Below are 26,803 nucleotides of genomic sequence, written 5' to 3' on the forward strand. Positions count from 1 at the left end.
GGGAGCAGTTGGCATGCAGCTCCCGGCTCTCTAATACTGTTTCATTCTGTTACCGACTGTTCATTGCGTCCGTACTACGCGTCACATACTCTGACAAAGGAGCGTAAGGGCATAATTCCTTTCTTTGACGCATACAAACCTGGAACCACCAAACTCAGACATGCAAAACAACAGCATTTTCTTTCTTTTTCCATAACAATTTCTTTTTTATTTCAAGCCCACACTAACACAGTGATAGAAATAAGACCTCCTCTAACCCGTCTCCCCTGGGTTGCCTCTAACTCCAGGAGGCTTAAAAAGTACCAGGGAGTCTAGAATGCAGAGTGGGGTTGAGAAATCCAGTCCTCACTGTATCATCCCTCACACTGGACACTGTGAGAAAGCCACAGGTACTTGAGCTGACAGGGAAGAGTTGGGGACATCCTCCTTATTCTAGAAGCAAGACCTCACCAGCTCCCACCAGCATCTAACTTCCTTTTCTCCTGTCTCAACTCTTCTCTTCCTAGAATCCATGAAATCTCTACCTACCCTGGGCTGAGGAGAGCACAACAGAAGCTAACCCCTTATTCTTTCAAGTCTATTTTCTAAATTGGGACCTTAATTTTAAGTTACAAAGACAAAGAGGTTGGCTCCTTTATGGCCACTTGTTTCCTTTTTTGTCTCTTTCCTGAAGTAGCCTAGCTTCCAGAACGCAGAGGAAGAGTAGGGGATATAGGAAATACGAGGAGACAGGGGCACTGGATAATATCTTAAAAAATGATCCCACTGCAATTCAGCTACATTTTTCTTTGAGAAGATGTTTATATTTTCATATATGTTCATATATTTTCATATGTTTTTCATATATTTTCACAATATATGAAGAGGAGAATATATAAGCCAAGGACTTGAAAACAGATTGGAGTTCACCAAAATAAGAGAATAAAAAAGGATCAAAGGTGTGAGCAAGATTTTATTTGTATTTTCAGATCACTAAACAGTAGGGAATTTAAGAACATTTTGCAGAACCTCATAGAAAATGAAGGTTCAATATCATTAATAGTATGAAATGTCTACCATGAATAAAACAACCTGATCATATGCCACTATATTTTTTTTGTAGTTAAATGGTGATTTGAAATTTACATCCTTTCCTTACTTTAAAAGTTACAAAACTGAAAAGTTTGATTTAAGAAAAACATAACTTTGGTATAAGGCCCCAAAGCAGAGGTCAGATACATAATCAAGAAGTTTATTTTCCCTTCCTTCTGTGGCAAGTACCTATTCTAATTATTATATTTTATTCTAATGGAAGAGACTTCCATTAGAATAATTGAGTAATGAAACTCTGTACTATGTATGAAAAGAGATCCCTAATGATACTTCTGAACCAGAAATTTTTACATCCATGTTACATAATTGTTTGTCTGATCAACTCTATTGTTGAAGAAACATGGGGACACAATAGGCAGGAGCAATTTTTTTTTTAAACCACCCATCAGTGGGAAGTTTCCTACCAGCCATCTGTAACACAAAATTTTATCCACACGTCTAACCTCCCTTCACTTCAGCGAGAGTTGTGTGGGTGTCTGTGTGCTGGAGAAATGAATCCCAAAAACACACATCACTCTTCCCAATTTACATTTGCAGTATCCTGAATTTAAGCACGGTCAATGAATCTGACAGGGAGTGCTACTGAAGTCTCAACTCTAAATAAATAGTTTAAAATAAAAAGTTGTATAAATATCAGTCTGTGCCAATGATGCGGTTTGGGAGGGAGTGCTATAAACACAAAGTAAATTAAATGGGATCTACTTTTGAGGGGTAAAAGGCTACTTAGACGGGTTATTATAGAGAAGATTTTGTTGTGTGGTGCGACAGCACGTACCCATGTGGGCAACCTACAACTGGTTGAAGAAACAAGTCCCACCCGTACCTAGGAGCGGTGCCACAGCCAGACCACAATTCCTGTGAGGGATGAACTTAATTTGCTGAAAATGAAGGCCAGGCTCTGTTGCAGCTCATTAGCTGGTTACAGACACACTGCGAGAGAAGAAAGTGGAATTTAGTCGATGTTCCAACTTCTACATGTGCTGTGAATAAAACAGACTATTGTTTTTTTGATAAAGAAGTATTGTTTTGAATGTGCAGAGTGGCTAAGTCAAGCCAGCAGAATTTTTTGGCCAAATATAGTCTCTTGCTCACTCCTAAAAATCCTAGCTTTCAAATTAGGAGCTGAAGTCATTGAAAAAAAAAAAAAAAAAAGTTTACATTCCTGCAGCCTGCTGCAGCAAAGCCAAACAAATGTTTGGCTTAAAGCTCACTTACATCTCTTTCATGAGCCTTTTCTTCAACATGGAAGTCTGAAAAATACCATTTCTTGTACCGAGTCATTTAATGCCAAGTGTTTTGTGTGTGAGTGTGTGTGTGTGGACACGCATACTCAGCAACAGTACTATAGGGTCAGTGTAGTGGTTTTAAAGCATGTGGGTCATATTTGAATTTAAAGAAACCATGGTTTTACAGCTTCTGGCATAATTTAGGTCACAGTAACAAACTGTGATTTTTTTTTAAGCATCATTAACCACTGAATGGACAACGAATGTGTTATTTTCAAGGAGTTTCTTTGGTGCCAGTTCAGGCAATAAAAACCCAAGGACAGGGGTCAAACTGGGAAGGTAACCTAGTATGTAGTTGCCCTCCTCGTGCACTTTTTTACCATAAAAACTCAACATGCTTTTTGGCCTTCAGTCTCTAAGGCCAGGCTGGGTAACATGGAGTAACAGCACCAGTTTGTTAGAGTCAGGCATCTCGATGGCCAGTTTCCACATAGTTGGTTGGATTGGTGATCGGCTACTCTGAAGAGCCAATTAAGATGACAAAATTGTGGAACTGAATCAGTGGTGGTCTAGTGTTGTTTCAGGATCAGGTAGACTCTCCTTAAAACATGCTTCATGGATCAGTCAAATTTTTGCTATAATACAACTGAGTTTGGGATGTCCCTGCTGGCCCAGTGGCTAAGAATCCACCTTCCAGTGCAGAGGACACAGGTTCTATCTCTGGTTGGGGAACTAAGATCCCACATACTGCAGAGCAACTAGACCCACGGGTGGCAACTACTGAGCCCACGTGCCTCAACTAGTGAGTCCATAGTGAGTGAGTAAAAGTCGCTCAGTTTGTGTCTGACTCTTTGCGACCCCATGGACTGTCCATGGAATTCTCCAGGCCAGAATACTGGAGTAGGTAGCCCTTCCCTTCTCCAGGAGATCTTCTCAACCCAGGGATCGAACCCAGGTCTCCTGCATTGCAGGCGGATTCTTTACCAGCTAAGCCACAAGAGAAGCCCAAGAACACTGGAGTGGGTAGCCTTTCCCTTCTCCAGGGGATCTTCCCAATGCAGGGAGTCCATACTCCACAGCAAAAGATCCCGTGTACTGCAAGTAAGACCAGACACAGCCAAATAAATAGATAAATAAAATATTAGGGGGAAAAAATAAGAGTTTTGTAACAATGAGGACCTTCATTGAAAATAAATTTCTAATCCGAGAGCAGAAAATGAACTGGTTTAAATCAAGGTGCTTTATAACTTCCCAACCCAGGGATAGAACCAGTGTCTCCCACATTGTGGGCAGATTCTTTACCATCTGAGCCACCAGGGAAGCCCATTTAGAGCTAATTGGCACCTGACAATCCAGGCCCGGACCTGAGGAAAGGAAATGGAGGAAGGCATGTGCACCTCCTTTTAGCCCTCTCCTCCTAGCTGTCTACAGCTCTGCATGTTAGTGGCGTTATTTTATTTTCAGGAGTAATTTGATGGTGAAGGTAGTTTTCCCCCGTGCAAATGATGGGTGCATCGGAGGAGGGGAGCAGAGAATAAGCAAGTCTTCCTGGTCAAACAATAGCATAATGAGAGGCTAGGGGCCTCCGCAGACTAATTCTAGTTCCCTTCTGAACCTTTAACACTGAAAAAAAAAAAAGCACTTTCCTTAACAGGGCGGTTGTTACATGGAAGGCATAAAATAAGGCATTTACTAAAAAACATGATTTACATATTGAATTTTTTCAAAATAATATAAAAAACCTGGGTTCTTATTGTCACATCCACAGGATCTCCAAACTCAGTGTTCAGATGCCAATTTTTGTAGCGGCAGTGGTGTCAGTATAATTTTACCTGCCCAGATTTACCTGCATAATTTACATCATCAAGGTAATAGTGAATGTATCAGGATCAAAGAAAGAGTAGAAGAATATACATTTTATTGAACTGTTTTCTAGATATTCCAGATTCCAATTCTTGTGCTTTTCAAGACTGTTATATTACAACCTGCTGTAGTACAACCTATTAAATTAGGCTGTACATCTGAAACTAATATTGTAAACCAACTGTATTTCAATTTATAAAAAAAGAAGACATTACAATCTACCAAAGAATTTTTTTATTTGTATCAAAACTTCTGAGAATTAAGTCTTGGAGGGCTGGCGATAGGAGAAAAAAAGATCACCTTTTGAGAGGAGTGATGGCAAATGACTTCAATTCTAAATACAGTACCATGTCATTAATGAGATGGTGCCAGATGTGGCTTCCCAGATGCAGCTGGTAGTAAAGAACCCACTTGCCAATGCAGAAGACCTAGAGAAACAGGTTTGATCTCTGGGTCAGGAAGATCCCCTGGAGGAGTGGATCTTGCAACCCAGCCTAGTATTCTTGCCTAGGGAAATCCCATGGACAGAGGAGCCTGGCAGGCTACAGTCCACAGGGTCACAAAGAGTCAGACACAACTGAGTAAATGACCACTCACTCCCACATGTTAATTTTCTGAATAAATATTTCTTGAGGATATAAACTAAAACACTTAAATTGTAACCATTTTTATTAAATAGTTTCTAAAATGTTTTCTAAATGCTCTTGCCTCCATAAAAAAAAATCTTTCAGTTCAGTTCAGTTCAGTCACTCAGCCATGTCCTACTCTTTGCAACCCCATGGACTGCAGCATGCCAGGCCTCCCAGTCCATCACCAACTCCCAGAGTTTACTCAAACTCATGTCCATTGAATCAGTGATGCTATCCAACCATCTCATCCTCTGTCGTCCCCTTCTCCTCCTGCCTTCAATCTTTCCCAGCATCAAGGTCTTTTCCAACGAGTCAGTTCATCGCATCAGGTAGCAAAAGTATTGAAGTTTCAGCTTCAGCATCAGTCCAGTGAATATTCAGGACTGATTTCCTTTAGGGTGGACTGGTTGGATCTCCTTGTTGTCCAAGAGACTCTCAAGAGTCTTCTCCAACACCACAGTTCAAAAGCATCAATTCTTCTGCGCTCAGCGTTCTTTATGGTCCAACTTTCACATCCATACATGACTACTGGAAAAACTATAGCTTTGACTAGATGGACCTTTGTCAGCAAAGTAATGTTTCTGCTTCTTAATACACTGTCTAAGTTGGTCATAACTTTTCTTCCAAGGAGCAAGTGTCTTTTAATTTCATGGCTGCTGTCACCATTTGCAGTGATTTTGGAGCCCGAGAAAATAAAGTCTGTCACTGTTTTCATTGTTTCCCCATCTATTTGCCAGGAAGTGATGGGACCAGATGCCATAATCTTGGTTTTCTGAATGTTGAGTTTTAAGCCAACTTTTTCACTCTCCTCTTTCACTTTCAAGAAGCTCTTTAGTTCTTCTTTGCTTTATGCCATAAGTTTTTCTCTTATGGCAGAAAAAAATCTTTTAGAATACACAATTTAAATTTTTTGTCTTATGTCATCATTGTGAAGCTCCACATTGTACTATACAATTTTTGTCCCTAAACATTATTATACAATGTTTGTCCCTAAAGTTGGTTGCTTTCTCCTTCAATTCCAGGTTCTCCTTTAAGATATTACTGCTGTTGCTCCTCTCACAGACGATGTATCTAATATCATTTCACCTTCTCCCTTCCAATCTGCTCTGAGATAGAAAAAGATATCTAAATTTGTTAATTTACACGAAATAATCATTGATATGACTCCAGATAAAAATCTACTATAGAAATTCGCTAGAAGTTTTGCAACTAGATTTTCTACCAAAGAGCTTAAGTTGCCAAAAGCTCAGTAGTCAGGTAAGGACTTACTGCAGCAAGTCCTGACCACCTTGACACTATTTTGTAAAGTCAAGAAATACATACACAACTGAAATTTGAGTTGACGACCAAATAAATTTCTCCTTAATAAGCATTTATGTTTTGAGGCTAATTTGTGTCTTAAACTTCTCTAATGCCACCTCATATTTGAACACTAGCTTACAACTTACAAATAACTTCCACATATTATAGGATTCCATTTTCCCTTCATACCATGAGTATGTTTGGCTTTTTCGGGGAACAAGGAACAGAAACATATTCAAGCTACTTTAAACTAGTATGAGGCATTACAGAATCTTTAAAATAAGCCAAATGGACACAGGATCTTACTCAGAGATGGGAAAATAGGTCAGAGTACTGTCAATCCACACAGTCTGATTATCACATTCTCACCTCAACACCGGGAACACATTTCTCCCTTTGCTGCAACTTCACCATTATTATCACTGTTTTGTTACTTTAGTGAATTCTTAGTAACACTCAAGATTACTTAATAAACTATTTAAAAAATATTTTTAGTGTTTATTTTAAAACTTAATAAAAACATTGTATAAAATACTATTTTAAAGCAATAAAATATTTAAATATTTTAAATATTTTCATTATTATATGAAAGATTACATGCTGCATACTTTAAATAACCAAAAATAAGATGGTACTTAACACTCAGATACACACACATACATACAAAATGATTCGCTAGTAAAAGGAAAAAATATTGAGCCTTTGTGTGTGAAACCTTTCTGGTAAATCACAGATAACTTTGCAACTTCTACCTGAGTTTCTCTACATGGCTGGTGTTCAATTAAAGACACAGATTTGAGAAATTATAGCTATTATTTGGTCCAGAGAAAGAGAAATTATTTAGTAATGCAACTCCGACTCCTGAAACATCAGAGTTTCTACTCTGCTTGTCGTCTTGAGTGCAAACTGAGCGCTCTATTCCATGAGGTGCTTTCACTTAGGAAGGACCACTTTTTTTTTAGAAAAGAAACCCCCAAATCTTAACCAGAATATAGAAGTTGTCAGGTACGTAAAAGTCAGCCTAGAAGCATCAACACCACAGTCTCCTCGGGGGGCTAAGGGAATATGTACAGCATCGTTTCACCAGCTTCCCTGACTAAGTCCACTTTTATAAAGCGTCAGCCTTGGTATCTTGAAAAAAGAAGCAACTCAAAAGGAAGTGTGGTGGAAATTTCCAAAATACAGGGAGTCTGTTTGGATAAAACCAGTGAAGACAGGCTTCTATATTTAATGATGGGGCCTGGGTTGCCTGTCTTCTGTGATCACTGGCTCTGTGTGCTACACTTTGGTGAGTTTATGATGGTGTAATCCTCCCATGAATGAAGCCCTCCCTCCTTCCAGTGCTGTTTATTCTTAGCTTGTGCACACAAAGAGCAAAGAAAGTCGTCAACAACACATCCAGTTTATACACTGAACGCTGCTAAGAGCCTTGCTGACTCAAGTGAACCAAGACGCTCTTGTGTCCTGAACATCCTTCCTTCATTCATTCACACACACACACAAATATTTACCCTGCACCTACTATGTGCCAGGCACAACAACACAAGAGGTTAACCGGGGAAAAGTGAAGATCAGGGACACGGCAGTGGTAGTGACGGAGCAGAGAGGGAAAAACAGTTCGTTAATAAAAGGGGAGATTCTTTTCCTGACATCCTGTAAAAATGTGTGGCTCTAACGTGTCAGTCATATTAATTAAGCTTGTTTCTAATTTGAACCGTAAGATTCAAGAGAAAGCACCCCATGTTGATGGGCCTTTCTTATTCTCACCAAAATTCCCATAATAGTTGAAAAATAAATCTATGGTAGTTCTCCAAACTGTCAAACCTAAAGAATATCCAACTCCATATGTTTCAAGAGCAGAGAATGACGGAGCTAATGATTTGTTGCTTTTTACAAAACAAATAAATAAATTTCATATGGGAAGATTCCCTAGAGAAGGGAATGGCTACCCACTCTAGTATTCTTGCCTGGAGAATCCCATGGACAGAGGAGCCTGGTGGGCTACATACAGTCCATGGGGTTGCATAACTGAGCAACTAACACTTTTGCTTTTTCACACATTGTCCATTTTACAATTGGAAAATAAACAGATTAAAATGAATACTCTCGCAGCACCTAAAGTCTAATACTTTGGAAATAATCATAATCATTGGGGAAAAGAATTGGCAGAGAGTAGAAGACAAGCACTTTTTAGTGGGAACTTGGAAGAGTTATAGATGACTTTGCATGTTAAAAAATGAAGGGGAAAAAATTAGTAGTTCTAGCCAATGGCAGGCTGTTCTAATGATGATTCTGTGAATTGGGATAACAGAAATTGCACTTGTTCAGAAAATATTTTCAAGTCATGATTTCTAGAAGTTACCCCACTTATCACTATGTCAGAATATTTTCCTCCAGTCCGTTAGAAGCAGGTTTTGCCTCTGTGCTGCCTTCAAGGATTCCAAAGGTTCACTCACAATGTCAGACTACAATAAAATTCAGCGTAATGTGAACCGCTCTGTGATATTGCCTTTCCTTACTGCCTTTCAGTTACACTATTCTAAATGCAATAAAGGAGAAGTTGTTCTGAATGGGACAGAGAGAGAAATGAGTGCCATTCCCTGAGTTGAAAAGTCACAGACTGTAATATGCTAACAGCTTAGAGGAGAATTTCTTATATTGATGGCTGGTTATGCGTGCTGGAACATCTGAGTAACCTGAAAAGCATACGGGATTGCCTCTTAACACATTGTGGCGGTTTTTATTTGGTATGCATTCCACAATGGGCGATAAAAAAGCAGTTATCCCCACCAGCTGCAAACGTGTTGATGCGTTTTTCTGGAGAGGAAACCCAAGCAAGCACTGTGGACACAGAAGAGGCAAAATTTGTGACCACTCGCTCTGCTGAGTGGCCCCTATGAAAATGGGGTGCTCCTTTTTACATAGAGGCTTGACTCAGCAACAGGTCAGAGCTCGGGAAACAAGCGCTGCCCAAGATATTCAGGGGGCCATAAACCCAGGAATGCTCTGAGAGCTGCCAGTGGGGCCCCAGAGGATTCTGAGCCGTCTGCACACCACCTTGGCACAGGACAGGCCTGTCTCTTTGCATTCATTAGCTGGAGTTGAGTTTCTCGACGGGAAGGCAAGAACACATGAAGAAGTCTTCTATGCCTTCTGTGAACACGCAAGCAAAGCAGGAACTTGAGGACAGCAGCACTGATCTCTGCAGGTGATGTCCGGAGCGTGCCAGACATGAGAGGCAGATTTAAAATACTTCAGCATATATAATAGTTATTTTACATACACGGTCATCTGTTTATTTGAAGATGAAAAGAAGGACTGCCAGACAATTCTGACCTAAAAATACCACTCACCCCAGTCATTATTGTAAGTGTTTCCTTCACCTTCTAAGGAAAAAAGAAAAAAAGGAAAAAACTTAAAAAAAAAAAAACACTCAAAAGTAACATTTCAAGGGTAATTATACTCATATTTTGAAGTAACTTATCTTAAGAATATGAATGATTCCTGTCCACTCACATCTTGGGTTCTTTCGTGCAGAATTCCCACTAACGATCCCTTTGCCCAGTACTTAAAATAAACCCATCTATTCCTTCTCCCAGAAAGAAAATAGCAGAAATCTCAATGGTCACAGTGAAATTATCCCCTATGACAGAGTGAGTCAGCTAAGTCACAGTAAGCAAAAGCTCACTTCTTTGAAAACTTGCTCCCTGTCTTCCTTGCAGGGAATCTGCACCCCTGATGTATGACTGCAAAACAAACCGCTTGACTTCACTATGTGCACCCACCACAGTCTGAGCAAGTGCTATTCAAACTTACTGTTTATGAATGAAATTATACTTTCTTACTGATTTTCACCCTAAAGTTAAAGTGGCAGTTTGTACTGAAAGGAGTTTGTACTGAAACATTTTTAATTTCAGTTAAGAGCTTCAACATTTGCCTCAATAGACAATATTTGTGACTTTTTTTTTCATACATAACCATTAATTCTGCAAAACAGCAGATTCTGTTCACTTATTATAACAAAAGTAAATATCCACAATTTCTTATATCACGGACAGTTTTCCTTGAATGTTATAAAGGCATGCTGACTACACCAATTTTATAGTTATCCAGTAAATGCTCATTTGTTAGAAAATCTTTATGAAGATTGTATTGATTAGAATCCACTAGTCTTACCAGTAATTTTACACATAATGCATTCATTTACTACCACCTTTTTCTCTTCCATTCTACTACAATTATTAAAGGTTTAATAGATGCAAGTTTCATGATATATCTCAAATCTGATGGGTTGATTTCTTAATCATATCCTTTTTATTTAAATCAATAAAAAAGAATGACAAAATACCTATTATTTATGACATACTTTTAATTCATGCCAATGAAATAAATAACTTTTACAAAGTAAACCCAATTTTTCTGCAAATGTTTCAAAAATTTTTTAATTCTTCACCTTAAATATTGAATTTCCATATTTCTAAAAGTTCATTGGAAGCTGTCCAGCCAACAGAGAAATTCTGATTAAAATTTAAAATCTCCAGTCTTCCTAGTTCTGGGCAGTGTATTTACTAACACAATGGTGTGTTGTGTTTTAAGAAGCACAACAGGAAACCATCAGTGAGTGCGTTATAAATCCCTCTTAAAGGTATAAGTGCGAGAAAGGCAAGAAGTCTATGTACAATGCCATATGATGAGCCAAATATAGTTAAGAAATGTCAGGTTCATGCCAAAATTTTACTGAATGGTTATCTTGGTGGGATCAGCTGCCTCCATCAAGACTGTACCCAAGCTGACAACCTCAGAGCGATAAGAAACCAACTTGGCTCCACTACCCAATGAGAGCCAGAACCAAACATCCTGAGAAATTCCCTAAGGAAAAATTACCAAGAGAGATCACAGGAAGTTAGGACTGAAGAGAACTTTAGAGGTCACTGGTGAGGAAAACAGCTATTTTCATGGAATAACATAAGAGTTAAAGAAACCATAACATCTCTATAATTTAAAAAATTAACGAATATATAAATTCAAATAAAGGACTCGGAAAATATAGGTCCTATTAAAAAAAATTAGAGGTAACTCCAACATGATTCAGTAAGTTAATTATATAACCAGGATTTAGTGATTTTTAGAACTTAGATAATGAATGAATAATAGAAAAATTCAGAGCTTCCAGCTCTTACTTTTAGAACCCTTCTCGCCACCTTTTGTTCTCTTCCAGGCAGCCACCTCTGTATTTCCTTAGGCCTATATTTATTTCCTTAGGCCTATATTCACCAAACTGATAAATGATTTCAATTAAACTGTAGCTGTTTAGTATGTTAATCTTGTAACAGGTATTTCAAATGAAGACTACAAGGTCTCAAGACCTCAAGAAATGACTAGAAGAATTTTCACTATTGACGAATAATGATAACTATTGACAAACAATCTTTAGTTCACAAAGGGCTTCAAATTTGTCCTCAGGGATAGCCATCTAGTCACATACATGTAACAGTCCTTAGCGTGGAAGTTACAGTATTATGGTGATAATGTTTTCAACCAAGATAAATGGGAAAGTTTTGTTAGAATTACCCAATTATTAGTCATTCACTTTGTAGAACTGCTAAATAATAATAAATACCACTCAGGGAAAGGCACCGTTTCTTCTCCAAAACATTTTTATGATGCAATTTGCTGGGAATGGGAAAAGAGATCGGTGGGAAGTATGTCTTCCCTCAAGAACATACGCATCTTACTAATTAAGCCATGTGTTGTAATTTTATCTAAGCAAGCAGGAATGCACATAAAAGCGCCTAAATTGTACCATAAGAACTTGATCTAAAACACAAGCGTGAAATAGAATAAGAACAGTAAATTATCACTAAGTGGAAGGTGGTTAACACTAGTAGTTCAAAATTCATAGTCAGCAAAGCAGTGCTACACAACGAGAGCCCCAGGCACGTGCTTCACTTGGGTGGCATAGTAGGACAGAACCACACATCCAAAAAAAAAAAGAACCACACATCCATGCTGAAGGATTCTGTCTGTGGAGGTTTACAACAGCCAGCGAGACAAGCAAAGAAACTCACAACGGGGAAGTTGTTAGAGGAGAAGCATCTTTGGACAGGGAAGATGGTCTCCATGAAGTTCATGGTCTAACGGACAATGTAAATGGTTCAGTTGTGTCTGACTCTTTGTGACCCTATGGATTGTAGCCCACCAGGCTCCTCTGTCCATGGGATTCTCCAGGCAAGAATTAAGTTATGAAAACTGCATGGTTTCTGCAACAATCTTTACTGCTCCCCTGACCTCCTAAAGCCATCGCTGCTCTCACTGGAGAGGTTTCCAGTGAGTCAGCTACAAAATCAGGAGTTGCTTCAAAGTTATCTTGAACTTCATAGTTACCTTGAACTTCCAGAGTCAATTTTTCCAGAATTAGTCAGCAGTGGAAGGCCATGCCCTGAGACCAGACAGACCACTAGTCTGACAGGTACTGAAGGCATCCAAGGAGTGGGCACACGGGGAAGTCAGGTGAAGACCAGGCATGTACTGGGAGCCCCATGAAGAACGAGCAGGAGCCACAGGGATTCAGAAGCAGAAGTTTTTATACAGGGGGAGTCAAAAGGGGGGAATCTGGGGAGCAGGCGAAGGGTAGTGAAGTACCCTGATGTTTAGCTCACATATTCATCCTGTGCTTAAACATGTGCTCATCTCTAAAGGCCCTCACAATGAGGTTTAGGAAAATTAAATGGTGTGTATCTAACCAAACAAAAATAGGGCAAAAGACCTTAGAACACAAAAAGAGAAACAGATAGGAGAGAGTAGAGAAGACTGGCCCTCTACAGAGGTGAAGCTAGATTAGCTAGAACTATATTGAAATATTCTACATATAATTGTCTTTTCATCTTCTATTTTTTTTAATGTTGCTTTCTCTGACATTCGAGAATCAGATTATCAGCTGGTATTTCTCATTTCTTTCATTTGCCTGAATCTACATGTTCAATCATCCCAAATTTGAGTAATTTGCCCCTTCGAATCTCCTAAAGGCATGTGAACAAACAAAAGCTTGTTAGAATTGGAACATAAGAATAAGTAGCCCTGTCTGAGTGGAAGAATGAGGAGCTCTTCTACCATAATTGACATTGGGAACTTATTTCCTTTGCATTTCTATGCCCTTTTGATTATTTCTTAATTCCTAGCTATCGTCTGAATGGTTAACCTGACCAGTTACTATGTGAAGTATTAGTATTTCAGGTTTTAGAGTTAATTTTCTCTACCAGCTTTAGTTCTGAGCTGCAGTGAATACCTTCAAATAAAAATTGTAGGCATGTGGTTCTGTTACATCTTTACGAGTTGCAATGTATCTAAATTAGTTCTTCTGTATGAAGTGTTATACTAAAAGCAATGATGCTGGCTCCACAAAATGAAGTGCACATAAAATAAACTTATTATTTAAGGTAAATGAATCCTTAAGGGCTCTCGACTGTCAATGATAGGTATGGAGAGCATTTCATTCGTAGATAGATTTCTCAACACGTCTGGTACATGAGAGATTCTGATGATAGGTGAACTCACAGTAATGGTTGGAGGCTGGGACACAAATACTACACAAAGCTACATCACCATCAACAAATAGTTAAATGGCATCTACCATAGGCCTGGCACTATGCAAGATCAAAGAATACAAAAATGGATACGATATAATCCTTACGTTCAAAGACTCACAGTCTAGCCTGAGGGATAAAGGTACCTTCAAATCCTGTACAGTAGGATGCACTATGAATAAATGCTACAACAAACACAAAATAGAAGGATCTCATGCCTTTCTTGGGTGGTCAAGGAAAGTTTCATCAGGAAGATGTCATTTGAACCCCATCTTGAAAGTAAATACATGTTCCAAAGGTGGAGAAACTGAAATGGTTTCCTGGTGGAAGACATTCCCGATATGGGCAGAACATGGTAATATTCAGCCATTCTTAGATTGGTGTAGCTATGAAGAGGCTATACAGAAGAGTCTGAAAAGTCGATGGTGCATGGAGTCTTTGTGTGCCACTCAGAAAAATCTAGATTTATCCTGGGGAGTGACAGTAGGTCATGGTTGCTTTTAATCACAATTGATAATCCATCAGAAAAACAAAACATACCATTTTAAACTTTGTGATGTATTTAGTAACCCTCTATCCTCCCCACCATTTACGAGTCTTTGCATACTACCCTTCTCAAACATACAGCCAGAGCAGAGTAGCCCTGGAGAGAAAGCTTCTCCAGTTCTCCAGTGGCCATTTATTCTAACGTTACTTCCATCCCCAAACCCTGGCTAATATTCTGCAGCAAACCCAAATGACACAGAATAAAACCCACCAGTAAAATATTTCAGAACACTCGAAATGTTCAGTAAAAGGAATTTCATCTTGCACACCCCAGAAAAACATAATAAAACTTTCATATAAGTATTTATAGCATGATTGATAACATTACTTTTGTCTCATGAAATTCTCAGTATCATGAGAAAGTTCAGAAGCAAATGAAAAGCAGTCACATCATCCTTCATCCACCAGTAAAATCCGGTCACCTTGCAAAGAGGAGTTTTATGGCCTTCAGGAGTGATAGGGTAAGGAGAAATACAATTGTTTGAGATACCTACATGATATATTTCTGATATCTCACAAAAGTCCCTAAAGAACAACTTATCTTCATTTCTCTTCTGACAACAATTGTGTCAGGAGATGAACTCAAATTGTGCATTAAAGAATGTGACTGTACGTGTTTACTCAGAGAAAAGAATTTCTTTTTACACTATTTACACAAGTAACGGTTTTATTTTCCTCACCCTTTGCTTTTGTCTATCAATAACATATCTACAACTGGATTGAATCAGAGTCTTGGGAAGATATTGGCAGTGAGAAGATCTGAGTTTTACGGACAGATTATGCACTTCTGGACTAACACACAAAATCAAAACCAAGGAAGAGGCTAAGACCAGAATGTCATAAATCTCATAAATGAGATATCATTATTCAAGTACAAAAAGTCATCATCAATAAAATGGTGATGAAATTTTACAAAATAAAAATGCATGAAAATCTGTAGGAAAAAAGAGCCATGTTTTTCCTGCCTGCATGCCCTTATCTATTCATACACATCTTGCTTCTCTTTATTTACTCAACTTTTTTTTATAAACCACTCATGCTTTTTTGGTCAGATGGATCTAAACACTGACTAGATTTGGTCAGATTTTAATCAGAAATTTCTCCTGTCTCACCCCTTGACTACATGAAAATAAAGATGCTAACTGTGGCAAATTTTCCACAAGAATATCTGCTTCCTAAAATGTTTAACTGACAACAGATATAAGACAGGTGTTAAAGGTTATCACAATTATATTGACTTTCATTTTATTCCATTAGCAACTTTTTGTTAACTTTTCAAATTATGCGTTGTTACCTTGACCCATTTTTAGATGCCTCATTGGATCTGAAAGGTAGTCATTTGGGACTTAAAATTTGAACTTTAGATGGTTATATTTTTAGTACAACCCAAAGGTGTTCATGGGAAAACGTGAATCTAGATTGGAAAATACAGAGGTGTTTTATGAAAGCCACTATCCTTTCTAGTTCAAGTCACTTTTCATCCTAAATTTTTCCTAAAATTAATTTTTCACTCATATCTTTAGCTAATTACTCATTCGGTTAATTGGATTAATTTTAATAGTGGGTTTTAAAATTGTGTCCCTTTGCTAACTGTAAGAATGAAAATATTTTAAAATGATGTATGCTAATTTAACATCGCACCCTAAATGTATACCTTTCAAAACTTTTAAAGCACAAAGATTTTACACACTGTAAATGGCATTGCAGTTTCTACATGAAATTGTTGAGATTCAGGAATCATGAACCGTGCCTAAGTTCTTGGAAACTATGTGTCTGCTATGGTGGCTGTTGGCTCCTGCGAATGGAAAAAAGTGCCACAGAGAATTTCAACCAACATGAAGCAACTGTTCCAAAGAATGTGGTTTAAGATTTTCAAAGACCAGTCAGACAGTTAAAGCATGCAGCTGTACTAGAAGGTGACCAAGAATAAGAATAGATGAGTCAAACAGCAAATGCATTACAAGACAGGTTTGAATTGCCAGGACTGAGTTAAGTTTTGTATTTTTACCTGAAGAACATTCACATTTTAAAAGAAACTGAATTAAAATTGTATCAACAGACATACAGTAAATTTCAAAACTGAGCCGTGGTCAACAAAATGATAAATAAATCATGTCCAAAGTCAAAAGTTATCTTGACAATGGGAAATACCTAAACCCTGTATGTTCTTTTGAGGACTGCACATATGACAATTTTAAGTCATGCTAAAATTCAACTACAAAATTCTCCCAGAATAAATTAGCTTCCAAAAATCAAACATTTTCAGAGAGCCTATAAAAAAAAAAGATAAGTGTGAAATGTAGGCCTTCTGTGGAATCACCAAAATCTCTCAGCTCTTTATTCTTCTTTCTAAAAAGTTTCCTGCTGAAATATAATTTAGAGAACACACAGAAAATAAATGTAAGATGGGCCAAGAAAGTGTGAGGGCTGAGACTACAATGACAATTTAGAGAATGTACATGTTATTAAACGTCAACTTGTCTCTTCTTGGTGAACATAACTCATTATTTCCGAAGGAAATCAGGCTTGACCCACACCATTGTGAATTACTTATATAAATTAAATATGCCACTTCTATAGAAAACTTAGGTCAGCAGCAGATGTTGGTAAATTCCTACAGAAATGCATGCCCAGAGAATGTTTTTTTTTTTTTTAAATGGCAGAAATCTGCTAGCTATTCCTGCCTTATCTGCAACAGCTGAGCAATCTTGCAGTGCCACGCGGAGACGGAAAACTTGGCTCAGATATAGCGTGGACAAGCTTGCCTTAATCACATTGCTCTTTTACACGTGCACGAGGACATCAACATTGACAGTAGAGAGTAAAGCAGCCATTTGCTGAAAACAACTGTCAACGTTGTCAAGTTTTTGGAACCTCTTATAATGTGATTTGTATGACAAATCTTGTGGCATTTTGTTTGTCAGCAACAGTAGTGAATTTCCATGTATCTGGGAAGGCAGGAGAAATGCTCAGAAGTGGATTCGGTTTCTTTACACAGACTGCGTTAAGGGAAAACAGTTATTAATTTTAAAATGACAGATTTCAAATAGATTGAGAAGTTTTAAAGTGGAATTTCATTTAAAATAATCACAGAAGTCTCTTTTTCCCCCCTTCCGCTCAAACCTTGAAAAACGGCAAGAGTCGTTCAATTTTCCCTTATTGCGCTTCAGGTCTTGCAAACGGTTCCTGTAAAAATATTAATATTTTAGAGACGGGAATCTGTGGCAGTAATTACTGGGGTGTGTTCTAAGTGACAACAGTGGGTTCAGTCCTTTCCTCCTGAATGAGGTGTGCACTGCCATGCAGCTCAGGAAATCGGATGTAACAAGTTATAACTAACCTAGCGCACACCAGTGTTATTCAACAATGTGCCTATTAAGAGACGATTACGGAGATCTTATGGTTCATTAGTTTTTCAACATTTCCTTTATTCCTACTCTAGCTGCGTTTTTCACACAGCTCTTCCTTAACGTGCTTCCCACGTCTGTCCTCGGCCAAGGTCCTCCCCCATGTGGGTGGACTCCACTTGGATAGGCCACATGACAGACGGCGTACCCCCTTCCTGCACCTGCCATCAAATGCCCTTGGGTGGGTAAGACCAACGTCCCCACCCAGCCAGCAAAATCTCGGGCTCTGCACCTCCTCACTGCTTCAGTTCTTTAGAAGAGATCTGATCAAATCTAATGAGAGAATCCTTTGTATGCCTCTTCCACTAACTGGTTAAAGAATTCCAGAAAAGACAGTCTCTCCCCCTGTTATGATTCATTTCTCCTCTCCTCAAAATGTGCTCAATATATTGCCTAGAATCACTTTTGTAAATATTAGGTACTCAATGACTTTTTGAATTGAACTGATAAATAAAACTGAGACACAGTTGGAGAATGAATGCTTCACACTCTATAATACCCAGTTCCCCTTCCTTTTTTTTCTTCCCTTTATTTTTCTGGAAAGTCCTAGATGAGGTGCCGAGAGTAGCAAGAGGAATATAATGCAAGTCACATAAGTAATTTAAAATTTTCCAGTAGCCATATTAAAAAATAAATAGAAATAAATGAATGAATTTCAATAATATTTTTATTTAACCCAATATATCCATTTTTTGTTGTTGTTTAGTCGCTAAGTCGTGTCCCACTCTTTGCAACCCCAGTGACTGTAACCCACAAGGCTCCTCTGTCCATGGGATTCTCCAGGCAAGAATACTGCAGTGGGTTGCCATTCCCTTCTCCAGGGCATCTTCCAGACCCAGGGATCAAACTCTCACCTCCTGCATTGGCAGGCAGGTTCTTTAATGCTAAGTCACCTGAGAAGTCCCATATGTCCATAAGGTTGTGTAGAATATTTCTGTTTCTCTGTAGTAGCTTTTAGAAATCTCATGTGTATTTTATACTTGCAGCGCATCTCAAATAGGACTAGGTACCTTTCAAGGGCTCAACAGCCCCAGTGGCTGGTAGCTACCAAACTGCACAGCCGAGTTCTAGAGGCCTCAGTTCTAGTAGCACTGCTTTGTCCACTTCCTTCTGTGACTTCAGGTAACTCTCTTTTCTATTGAGTCTCATTTTCTCTATTTCTTAAAAGGGCTTTAATAATTTCTCTCCTATTTTATCTGTAGCTTGTGATTAACGTGGAAAAATACATTTAAAATACATTTAAAAATACATTTTCTATTGAGTCTCATTTTCTCTATTTCTTAAAAGGGCTTTAATAATTTCTCTTCTATTTTATTTGTAGCTTGTGATTAACATGGAAAAATACATTTAAAAGTATTTTGAAAGCAAGGAAGTTCTCTCGAGTTTTTAATTGTTTGTTGTTATCTCCTCTTCCATTCCCTAGAAATTGCTCACTCCTCCCTTTTTTCTTTTCTTTTTACTGGCTGCTAGTTAAAAATCACATATGGTAAGTAAGGCTTGATGTGTTTTATGGTTTAAAAGACTACTGTCGTAAAGCATTAAGTCTTTCCTCTCCCAATAGCAGCTTACCAACCTTAACGATAACATCAATAGCTTGCCTTTTTTGTGGTCACTGTTTCTAAAAGACACATTCCCTGGTTCTGGCTTCCTTTTTCCATCTTCTAGCTGGGCTTTGATACTTCTAGACTAGAGCTTAGCTGAGTGTCAAAGATAATGCAGAGGAAAAAGACAAGACTTCCATACCAAATTAAACCTCTAGCTTATTCACTATTTTTCAAAACAGTTAAAATTGAAAATTATATATGCGGTTGAGATTTCAATCACCCCATTTTTAGTACAACCTAAAGGTGTTCACAGGAAAACGTGGATCTAGAGTAGAAAATGAATTTTATGAAAGCAACCACCCTTTCTAGTTCAAGTCTTTTTCATCCTCAAGTTCTCCTAAATGACATACATAGCTAATATTTGTAGCTAATTACTTGCTCATGGGTAGGAAATGCCTGGGTAGGGAACCTCACTTCATATTCCCACTGTTCCATTTATTTAAGTTCGGAGAACATCCTTTGCCACACCACGATCCTTACTGGCTTTTCCCATGGCTTTTCCCCTCCAGACTACCTCACATTCATTTTTGTTCTCGCCATCTCTCTCTCCCTCCTTCCCTCTCTCTTCTTTCTCTGTCTCTCTCCTCCCCTTGCCCTCTCAGCCAACTCAGGAGGTGTGTTTTCAGACTAAAGCCACACTGTAACCACACCCTTTTCCTCCTCCTACCCTCTCCCTAGAGCAGCTTGTATTTATTATCTGGCAGGCTGGAAGCTGGCTATGGCCAAAGAACTTTGAACTTTTTGTTTGTTGGCTTACCAACAACCACTATCCTGTATACTATAAATATAACATTTAAAATACAAATTTAACATGTAAAATATATTAAGTTAAAAAACATCTTAGAAGCATCTAGGAATACCATGAGCTGTCCAACTCGTCTGTCCCAATAAACAGCAATCTATCTGAACAGTGATCTAAACGTTGTGGGTTTTTCTGAATGCTTTTGAATATGATCTTAATCACCATTTCCAGTGATGTGTCTACATACCAGCTGCAGCCCTGCTGATTACAGCATCAATACCAATTGATTTTCTAACACATACTTGCAATGTCTATTGTATCTCATTGCACACTATACACTACTGGTAGTTAGCCAAAGCTAAGAGGAAAAAAAGATTTTGTGTACAGAACACACGGGCCCCCGAGAGTTTCATAATTCGCAGGAGAACAGAAGAATCAGGTACTCAATGTCAGGCTAAATGGTTTCTTACAGTTAATGTGTTTGGTGGCCACAGGCTCAAATAATTCTCTTGTACAGAGCCAGGGTTACTCAGCTGTATAATAACCTCTGAAGTCTCTCCTTCGAAAGGACTCAGGATTCATGGCTTTAATTTTGCCACTGATAATATGAAAAGTATACTCCATATAGTACTGAGCAAGCATTCACTCTCAGCTTCCACTATAATGAAATTCTAATTGTTTCTAAAGTTTAGGAAGGATAAAATGGTTAATCTCCGTGATGACAAAAGGAAGCCAGGAAAATAAAGTGACACACTTGAATGAACTGTGAGGAAATAAAGTGCACAACATGCGATAATGCCATGACTCCGTGTTATTGCGCATTTCTGGGCTGAAAAGATATGGCTTGATGGGTAATTTGTCATGCTGTGCAATAGAGAACAACAGTAAAGAGACTTCAGACAGAAGAAAATTACACAAATAGTAGGGTGGAAAGGTATAATTGAAGATGGCAAAAGATTGAAAGAAAGACATTTAAAATTACTGTACTGACCTACTAAATGCACTTGGGCGTGGAATCTTGGCCTCACAAGAAGAGGCATTAAATGACTGCGGGCTGTGACACTGCTGCGGAGTAATGCCAATCTCCCAAGCTCTCGGAGGAGAAAAACACAATGCACAGCTGAGCTTCAACAGCCTCAACCTGCTTTCTTTCCAAGAGGAGCCTGGGCTTCTGGTGAACTTAGGAAAAGTTTCCTAAATAAGTTTTGCTTTTTTAAAAAATTATGAGTAGATTTCATTTAGTATTTGGGGAGCTTAACTCCTTCACTTTCTGAAGTCAGTAAAGCTCCACTCTGTGAAACTGCAAAACCACCGTAATATTTTTATTAATGAATTCATGCAAAAGGATTTTGCTTCTCACATGTGGTTAAGTTTCTTTCACATTGAAGAGTCCAAGAGAGCAGCCTGATGCTGTGCAGAGCACATCCATAAGTCTGAGGGCAGGAGACACCAGTACTAGCCCAGGCTCCTCTGCAGGCTCATTCGCTGCAAGGCTCTGGGCAAGTGGCTTAACTTCACTAAGCCCAGTCTTCTTCTCAGTAGAAGAAGGGGAAACACGAACCAGATACTTTCCGAAGATTTCTACCAAAGATTTGCATGCGTGCATACAAAGTCACTCTAGTCATGTGCAATTCTTTGCGACCCTATGTACTGTAGCCCGCCAGGCTCCTCTGCCCATGGAATTCTCCAGGCAAGAATACCAGAGGGGGCTGCCATGCCTTCCTCCAGGCGATCTTCCCAACTCAGGGATCAAATCTGCGGCTCCTGCGGCTCCTGCTTTGCAGGATGATTCTTTACCACTGAGCCACGGGGGAAGCCCACAAGTCCTGTTGTTCTACCCCAAACAGCAGAACCTCCAAAAAACTTCTCAACAAAGGTTATTTTCTTTTCCTTCCCAGGGTCTCAAAGCAGAGGATGTCCCAACCAATCATACTTTGTGATAGAGAAGGTTATTCGTCTCCTTTGCTTCCTTCAATTAGAGAATATGTGTTCACCTGTCACAATTACATAGGAAACTTATAAATCATTTGCAGTGTCCATTAATTACACAGTTCTTTCTATTTCTTACATATAACTATAGAACCATAATGTACCTTAAAAAGCTAATTTTTCCTAACAATGAAGAACTTATTATTACAGGAATGTGATATTTATATAAAGGAAAATGTTATCTTTGATGATAACACTAAATAAGGCATTCAGTTCAGTTCAGTTCAGTCGCTCAGTCGTGTCCGACTCTTTGTGACCCCATGAATCACAGCACGCCAGGCCTCCCTGTCCATCACCAGCTCCCGGAGTTCACTCAAACTCATGTCCATCGAGTCGGTGATGCCGTCCAGCCATCTCATCCTCTGTCGTCCCCTTCTCCTCCTGCCCCCAATCCCTCCCAGCATTAGTCTTTTCCAATGAGTCAACTCTTCGCACGAGGTGGCCAAAGTACTGGAGTTTCAGCTTTAACATCATTCCTTCCAAAGAACACACAGGGCTGATCTCCTTTAGAATGGACTGGTATTAAGTGGGAGCATTTTTGCAATTCTTATTGTTATTAATTGCCCCCCAAAGTAATTTCTTACAGAAAGCAGAAATTTGGGGTTATAAGTCCATGAACTGCTCAAAAATGTCTTCTAATGGGAACTGTCTGAAATATATTACAGGTTGGGTGAAAATGTGTAAAAATTATTTATAATTAATGGAACAGTGGTTTCCATGTTTAAAATAGTTTTTATAACTTAGAAAAAGCTAAATAAACTTTTTAAAGAGGTCTTAATCAATAAAGCAATCCTGTCTAGTTGATATCATAAGGAATTCATTAAATTAAGAGACTTCAAACTTGCAGGTACATTTAAAAGTATTTAGAAAGACTACACAAAACAGACTTGTGACAAACTCTGGGAAAACATCTAGAATTTGCTGTAGAGATCTTTAGAGACTCACTAGCCCACTGCAAAAAATCCTTAACATCACAAATAGAACTGGGGGTTAGATTTCAATATGAGATATCAATATTATTATATATTATTATTACATTCTTTTTCTCCAAGTTAAACATTTCAGATATTCAATAGTTGGTGCTTTATATTTATAAATTATAATACTGGTGATAATGAGCAGCAAGTACTATATACCATTCTATCCAAAAGCATCTTTTCATTAATTTATTTCAATATACAAAGCTTACTTTAAAACTTCAAATGGAAAATGCAGTATAGTAGAATCCAGCAAACTCTTTCCCCAACTCCATGGTCCACTACTAGTATATTACACATCAAAGAACAGACAGAAAGGTAATTTCTGGTTAATATCAATAAAATCATATATGAATGTGAAAAGTCAAAGTGAAGTCACTCAGTCGTGTCTGACTCTTTGCGACCCCATGGAGTGCAGCCCACCACGCTCCTCCATCCATGGGATTTTCCAGGCCAAGAGTACTGGAGTGGGTTGCCATTGCCTTCTCCAATCATTTAATTAGAAGCTTCTAAAATCATAAAACTAAAAGAAACATCAGAAAGTCACCTGAGCTGGAATTTTATCATATGGGTTTACCTTTTAAGAATGTGATGAGGAAAGACAGCATTCCAATAGACAAAGACTCATCCAACACATGAGTCTCATTGACTTTTATGGTCTCATCCTATTCTGGAACTGTGCAGTGTATAGATATGTGTAACTATGCTTAAGAAAAATCCTATCCAGACTAGTTCATCATATCAGAGTCAAAAACTCCCCAGAATCTGCAAGACTCATGTTTCACTGCCCACATTTCATGACTATTTATAAGAAACCTAATCAGGACCATAAATGTTATTACCATTCTTATCAATGTAGAAATGAAGAGGTCCAAATTCTGTCATTTAATAAAAGAATATGTGCGTGTATGCTAAGTTGCTTCAGTCGCATCTGATTTTTTGTGATCCTGTAGACTGCAGCCTGCCAAGCTCCTCTGTCCATAGGATTCTCCAGGCAAGAATACTGGAGTGGATTACCATCCCTTCCTCCAGGGGATCTTCCCGACACAAGGATCAAACCCATGTCTCTTACCGTCTCCTGCATTGGCAGGCGGGTTCTTTACCACTAGCACCACCTGGGAAGCCCTTAATAAAAGAATAACAGATCACTGATTCATTTGTACATTTAACAAGCACTTACTAGCTCCCTGTGATGCCAGGCAACATGCTAGGCACCAGGAATAGACGTGCAGTTAGACAGGCATGGACTCTGCCCTCACAGAGTCTAGTAGAGAAGAACAGGCAGTGAGCAAATAACAGTGAAGCGTGGTGAGTGGTTAAGATGGGCTAAGTACAGGTAAGAAGGGGACCACACAAGGCTCTGTTACACCTCTCCTGCAAGACAAGGTGAAGCTGAGACTTGAGGAGTGAATAAGGGAGTTGCTTTTGTACAATGCACTCTCTCACGTCTATGTCTTTGCACCCATGTCCTTCATTTCCTGCATACCCTCTCCACCGCCTTGTTCCTTCTCATCCTCCTGGATTTAGTTTGGGCAGCATCTCTTCAAGGAATCCTTTCCTGAATCCCTCATCTCCATCAGTCTAGAATGAAAATCCTCCCACACTCCCCACCCCACCAATGCTCCCACAAAACCCATATATAGCCATAACCACCAGTCCTGTAATTGCCTGCAAAGGCTTGGCCTCTTGGAGCTAATAAAATCCAAGACAAGATTTCTTTGAAGCTCTTGGGAAAGCCTTTCTAACTCTTCTAGAAAGACTCAGAAGTAGCCCCTCTTGCTTGATAGCTGTCTTGGTACTAGCCCCTGATGAAGCTGTTTCACCAAGAAGGTAAGGAAAAAGGATGAAAGGAAAACTAAGTCAAAACTACTAGATTAGAATGTTCCTGAATTCCACCCTACCGCTGGACTTTCAGTGGTGGGGCCAACAAATTTTCTTATTCCTAAAGCCATTTGATGTTGGGTTTTCTGTTACCAATAGTCTAAAGCATAGTAACTGACAGAAACATGATAGACGAGAATCATCTTTTTTCCTTAGCCTCCAACATACTATCTAGCCCATAACAGTTAGGCAATAAATGCTTCTTAAATACCTGATGTTGAAACTGAAACTCAATACTTTGGCCACTTGATGCAAAGAACTGACTCATTTGAAAAGACCCTGATGCTGGGAAAGACTGAAGGTGGGAGGCGAAGGGGACGACAGAGGATGAGATGGTTGGATGGCATCACCGACTCAATGGACATGAGTTTGAGTAAACTCCGGGAGTAGGTGATGGACAGGGAGGCCTGGCAGTCCACAGGGCCACAAAGAGTAGAACACAACTGAGCAACTGAACTGAAATACTTGAACTAAGTAATTCAAAGAAAACATGTGACAGCAATGAAATCATAAATTTTATACCTAAGAAAACTGAAAACAAATCCAGTTTTAAACTAGAATTTTTAAAAGTGCTTTAAAACTGTAATTAGAAAGTATGACATTTTCAGAGCTTTCCTATAGGGTAGACAAAGCAAATCTTGTCCTCTTCTGTTCTAATCCTCCTCCCACCTGGCCTTTTATCTTGCCCTACTAAGCTCACAAGGCACTTCCTCTTACACCCTTGCTACTCAGTGTCCGCATTTTTTTTAGCCACCCCACTTTCAAACTCCTATTCTCCAGAAAGAGCTGGTAAGCTCGCTCACTCTGAGTTCTATGGGTCTGGCTTATATGAAGTGTTAACATTTCAAGGGATATTTGTAAAACCCTCAAGTTTTCATCTCTGTGCAACTCCAGGTTTCAGCAAACAGGTAAAGGAGGCATTTGAGGTGTCTGATAGCCAACTCTGTGGTTATGAAACAGCAGGAAGAGATGCCTGATTTCCTGGCAGACAAGGGCAACCCCAAACATTGTCATCAATGACCAGCCCTACAGCTCAACAGGAGCCTACTCTTGTTCCATTTTCTTAAGAAAAAATAATCCAATAACCAGTGAACCACATCTACCAAGTGATATTCATGCCTCTAAGAAGTTCTGACTGTAGACTTTATCCCTGGGATAGGTCTGTATCCCATTTGGAACCAAATACTACCACAAGCGTTAAGAAGCATCTACATTAGAAATTCCCCTACCTTCAAATCCTATGAGGTAATAATAGACAATGCTTGAGTGCCCTCCGGGAGTTGGTGATGGACAGGGAGGCCTGGCGTGCTGCGATTCACAGGGTGGCAAAGAGTCGGACACAACTGAGCGACTGAACTGAACTGACTGACTGACTCCAACACTAAGCAAACTCCGGACTCTTGTTTATAGACTCCAGACTCCAAGGAAAAGTAAACTCCTTTTAAAAAGAAGATGTCCCTAAAGTTTCAACCTAGAACAACTGCAAATTACTTTGGCTACCTTTTATTTTGCAAATCAGATATCCCAGGGCCACCTTTATTGCCAAACATAAAAGCATCCCACTGCACACCTCAACAGAATTGCCTGTATATCCTTAATGTCTCTTCAAGCAATTTTATGCAGTCAGCACCCTATACATTAGGAAAGGAATGGATGTGTGCTTTATGGGTTTCTTATAATAGCAACAAACCTTCAAAATCAGAACCATTCCTTAATTTTGCTTACTTTTTTATGCAGCTGCATTGATACTACATCGCTAGACAAAAGACAAGAATGAACATTAAGACTTGAGTTTAAGAAAAAACAAACCAGCAACCGTACAGCCATCCAAGGCCCAAGTGCTGAGCTTGTGGGAAAAAAAAAAACAACAGCCCCCATTTTATTAAATAATAGTGTTCATGCAAGAATGTCTGAAGTACTCTGCAAGGCTAATTAGGACAGATCAATGCACACTTACCTCTT

This window comes from Bos indicus x Bos taurus, chromosome 7 (genome assembly GCF_003369695.1).
Source record: "Bos indicus x Bos taurus breed Angus x Brahman F1 hybrid chromosome 7, Bos_hybrid_MaternalHap_v2.0, whole genome shotgun sequence".
Classification (NCBI taxonomy): domain Eukaryota; kingdom Metazoa; phylum Chordata; class Mammalia; order Artiodactyla; family Bovidae; genus Bos; species Bos indicus x Bos taurus.